The sequence below is a fragment of the Hyposmocoma kahamanoa genome, unplaced genomic scaffold (assembly GCF_003589595.1).
Source record: "Hyposmocoma kahamanoa isolate Upper Pololo Valley unplaced genomic scaffold, ASM358959v1 220, whole genome shotgun sequence".
In the NCBI taxonomy this organism is placed as follows: domain Eukaryota; kingdom Metazoa; phylum Arthropoda; class Insecta; order Lepidoptera; family Cosmopterigidae; genus Hyposmocoma; species Hyposmocoma kahamanoa.
In genome coordinates, this window is record NW_020653740.1 from 990,092 (window position 1) to 995,198 (window position 5,107).

Genomic DNA, 5,107 nt, shown 5'->3' on the forward strand with positions numbered 1-5,107 from the left:
TCTCGGAGCTTTCGGCGAGTCTATTGTAATTTGCAATCGGAAGCAGCTCGTGTTACCACATCTTAATTGACAGACGCTATCTATATACATAAGAAGTCAAAAAGGATTACTTTACCAGCTTGAACATTTATTTTATTTATTTTTATTTTTATTTTTATTTTTATTTTTATTTTTATTTTTATTTTTATTTTTATTTTTATTTTTATTTTTATTTTTATTTTTATTTTTATTTTATAGATAAGGTACACCAACACTAGTACATATACTCTTAGATAACATTTTGTTGATTGTTGTATTCACTGATCTACAACTGAATGATTCAAAGGATGTCGGTGGCCAACTTTATACTAAAACACGAAGGTCGATGCACGCAACTTGAGGATAGTCGCTCGGGACAATACATAACTTGAATTACAATGAGACTATCTTTTTGATATTGAGGACAACTCAGGAGGGAGAACTGGTCGCTATAATTACTATAGCGACTGAAATATGGAACTATTCAATAACATTTTGAATATATTTTAATAATTAATTTATACCTTAATAATTCCGTACAAAATATTTTTTATTTATTGCTTCACTTACAATTATTAAAATAAATGAAATATGTTGAAGATCTTACGTAATTGCACAACTAATTACGAGTGAACACAGCTTGTAAAACTACGTAAATACAGATAAATATAGACTTCAAAACAATAACAAAACGTAAAAAAAATTAATACAAACAAAACAATAAATGCAAGAGAACACGGGTCTCGGGCAGTAACGAATTAAATGGGAAAAAATAAATTTAATTCTGGTTTCTTAGGTCAACTTATGCCTCAGGGTGACGGGCGCACTGGGAGTGCCCCTAAGATCTTTGCGATTTAAAGCTCTGAGTTGCACTGCAACTGGATATGGATAGGCGTGTCGCTTACCATCAGGCACACGACTTGTTCGTCCCATCACTTGGTATTAATAAAAACTCACTAAAATCATTACATCAATATGTTCATTTCCTCATAGAGTGGTAAATAAGCATTATTGAGAAAAAATGGACACAAGTTTGGTGAGGGTATTAATAACACTGTACAGTTCCAAACAATCACGCGAATTGCCTCATATCAAACTCGGGTACTTAATGTAACACAAATTAAATCAATTAAGTTATTTTGCCTCTGAATTTGGATTTCGTAGAACTTTCAACGAAATGCCAACAGGATAACGTTTAAATTATATTAAGAATCCAGAATTTGTTATTTCTTTTTAAATTTAAAACTACAACCAATCAATATCAAGATTTTTAGTGTTTCAAATCAAGAATGTGTGAGTTTTGGCGACATCGGTTCTGACAGTAATGGAGGCTTAAGACACTTCCAGTGAGAAACACACGAGATCTTTAGAATCATATGCCAGACTATGATATATGACAGTCTAAAATTAATGTTAGGTATGGCCACTTATACTATGCTTAAATAACCACTTACATATACATAATTAAACTTAACACAATGTATTAAGAGTATCTTTTGCCATGTAAGCATTGAATTAGGACGTACTTAAGTTTAATGCAAGTGGACATCTGAGTTTATCATCAATTATAATAATAAATGGGACTATTAATGCTTCACATAATCAAATTAAAATTAAATTTGGTGGTAAAATAGTTTAATGTTTAGCACCCTTAGTATTTTTTATTCCAGACCTGAGACAAAGTAGAATAAAGCTATTGTTTACGTATATACCTAGTATACTGATATTTATTTTGTTGTATTTATTAGTAAACATGTAAAGTGTGGTCAGGTGGAGCAAGAGGGCATATTTTATTTTGAGTCAAATATTTTGAGTTTTAGGAAGAACAGACAGACTTATAAGAATTATGAAATAGACTAAACTTGAATTTGTTTATCGGCTTTACATGTTTTAACAATCACTGTTAAATTCAGCTCTTACCAAAAATGTGCATATTGTGCTAACGTTTCTTTTCTTCTGATGTAGGATGGGGTACACTTACACAGGAAGAGTCATCGTATTTCCTATAAACGTAATAAATAATGGGTAGTATTTAACCGTTCACCCAAAAAGCAACTTTTTTCACAACCAAATATGTCACTTCCCCAACAAAAGTACTGATTGCTCATCAAAACATGTACATCAAAAGAAAAGTAATATAGCGTTATGTACTAAAATTATTGCATAACATTTTATTGCAATGCATATCTAACATCTAAATACATATCTAATATTTCTGGCATAAAACACGTTTGTTTATATATGACCACAAATTTATGATAAAAACATACCTATTTCACTAAAAGGTACATCTGTCTATCGGAATGAAACATAATTTTATTGGATATAATGGTCTAATTGTACAATTTGTCTAAAACAATAAGATAAACAAACAAAAAAAATTGCAAGCAAACATTGCAACATAGTCTGATGCTTGAAACTCGTAGTATTTTTTTTGTATTTGCAAGTAAAGCTTCAAGGTTCAATTTAGTTCCAATATTATGAATTGCTTAGAAGAAAATCACACCCAAAGCTTAAAATATAAAAGCAGAAAATAATCAAAAATATTAAAATAACTTTTATTAACCTTTGCCCAGCAGTGAGATAAAATAGGTTAATAAAAAACAACTTTTATTGAATTATTAATGCGGGTCTTGCTTTCGCAGGATGTCCACGCTTCCTTTTCTGTCTGATTGGAGCATTTTTGGCGTATGCTGGTGGTACCGCATACATGAGCCAGATCGCGAGCCCTACAACATGACTGTTTGTATTTATAGTTTATGAAAAAATGAGGGCAGTTTCATTTGCACAGCGTTGTAGCTCGTTCTTTATTCGGGTATATTGTATCAGACTCAAGGTTGTATACGCAAGAGATAAAGAGTCCCGATTATTTTTAGTAAATCAGATGACATTTTTGAAATAATGTTATGCAATATGTGTTATTTGTTATATCATTTATTTGATTTATTGTATAAACGTAGATAATTCGTGGAGCAACTTTTGAGAAAAATTACGGTAATTTTCTTTAAAGAATTGTTAATTCGTTTAGAGTTAATTTAAATTTATGTGCAATCAGTATTTTTGTTATGTAAACCATATTTTTGTTAATAAATTAACAATTTCGTTGTACACTGAGAAATTAGCAGACCCCCGAGGAGGTCATACTAGTTTTGTTAGACAGTTGTTTTATTTGTAGTGAAATATTTTTTTAGATGTGAAAGTTATTTGAATAGTGAACATAATTGTATATGTATTAAGTTTTCTGATATGCACTTAAATATTTCCCTAACAATACAAATTTCTTTTTTGTGTTTATACATATTGGATTTAGAGCATCGCAGCTCTTTGAAATCGTTTAAACTAATTTGTTTGTCTGTTTTATCTTATTTTATAATATCAAGGGACGGGACAAACAAGTTCTACGCCCGATGGTAAGCTACACGCCTGTCCACAACAGTTGCAGTGACACTCAGAGCTTGAAATCACAAAGATCTGAGGGGCACTGCCACTGCGCCCGTCACGCTGAACACTAGTGACATGTTCCATGTGCCTGTAATTTCACCAGTACCCTTACCCTTTAAAACCGGAAGACAGTAATACTAACATTACTGCTTGGCGGCAGAAGTAGGGAAGGTGGCAGTACTACTAATACTGCTATTATATACATATATTATCGACTGACATACTATATGCTAAACTCTTCAGATTATAAGTTAAGGCTTCAAGTCCTTCTTCCCCCGGTATTCCTCTTACGCCATCTGACCTTTACGTAATAAAATTTACAATACATATAGGTACGTACTCCAAATAACAGACTTTCGTTATTGCTCAATTCTTCGTTATTAGGTCATATGCCTAATCATCAATGATGTTGTAGTAGAAGTTGATTGGAAAAATAATTAGTCGGTACTAAGAGGCGTCAAGTGGATCAAATCGTGTGGGTATAAATTAAAAAACTGGATATTTATCAGTACCGTTATTAATGAAAACTTTTAATCACCATTTGGTAAAGTAAATTAAACCATAAAACTGAGACAAATTGGAGATGCGGTAGATGCTTCATTTCGCTATAAAGGGTTGTGTTGTGCATAATGGAGACCATTACAGCTTTCGCCAGGATTCTAGAATAGCCAATACCACATACCTACGGACTTAAAAATGTTTGGAAAATCGGTAAGTTCTAATTTACTTTAAAAAATATTCACTCAGACGAATAGATAATTGTTTGGCAAAAAATTAAGGTTCTTATTTGAGCAATATTTTTTTATTTAAATTGATTGTTATAACTTTAGGTGTACTCGTATGCGTCGTAATAATATCTATAACTTCATGAAATTACTGAAATGTTAAATTATTTCGCGTTTTTGCAGGCATTGTTCATTGTGGTACTGACATTGGCAACTGCATTTGGTACCCCTGTCGGACTCGGAGGACTAGGAGCACTTGGAGGACTCGGCTATAATGGACTCGGTGGATTTGGTGGAGGGCTCGGAGGACTAGGATTGGGATACGGCGGTATGGGAGGCATGATGGCAAGACCTGGTCTAGGTGGTCTTGGTGGTGCTTACTTGGGTTAAGTCCTATGATCGATATAAAGGGTCTTAGGTCGTAGTCTATTCTTTAAAGTGAAGTTTATAACACAAAATTTGTAAACTGTTAATCATCTATTGTTCCAACTTTACGTCTAAGCCAGGCCAATAAAACTATGATTTGAAAATGTCGTTTTGGTTAAACTAACGCTATATATATAAATATAATTCATTAATTTCGATTTTCAAGTATTTTGTGTATTTTGAATTTGAATTGTATTTATCAATAAGACATTATCTACACTTATCAATAAGACATTTTTCATACCCAAGTAATTTTTAATACTCGTTTGCATTTCCTAACATTAATTAACATACCTACATGTAGCTGTACAGATCTCATTTAGTATTTTATTTTATTTCTATTTTAACTTATTGGAAAACCACGGCTATCATACTCCGTATAAGAAGTCTTATGAGAAATCGGTATGTAATCCGTCTCTCCTATAGAATTCGACGTGTTTCCAACTATCATTATTTGTTATTTGATTCACTTTGACTTTGTGTAAAAGTGAGTGATT

General features: G+C 32.0%; 1 long non-coding RNA gene across 1 annotated transcript; it reads left to right on the top strand.

The window, feature by feature from the left end:
• The first annotated feature begins 4,100 nt into the window (after positions 1-4,100).
• LOC113228023 lies at positions 4,101-4,708 on the top strand. Its single transcript, XR_003310255.1, has 2 exons — positions 4,101-4,170; positions 4,368-4,708. It is a non-coding gene; the product is annotated as an uncharacterized LOC113228023 (long non-coding RNA).
• Positions 4,709-5,107: the final 399 nt, after the last annotated feature.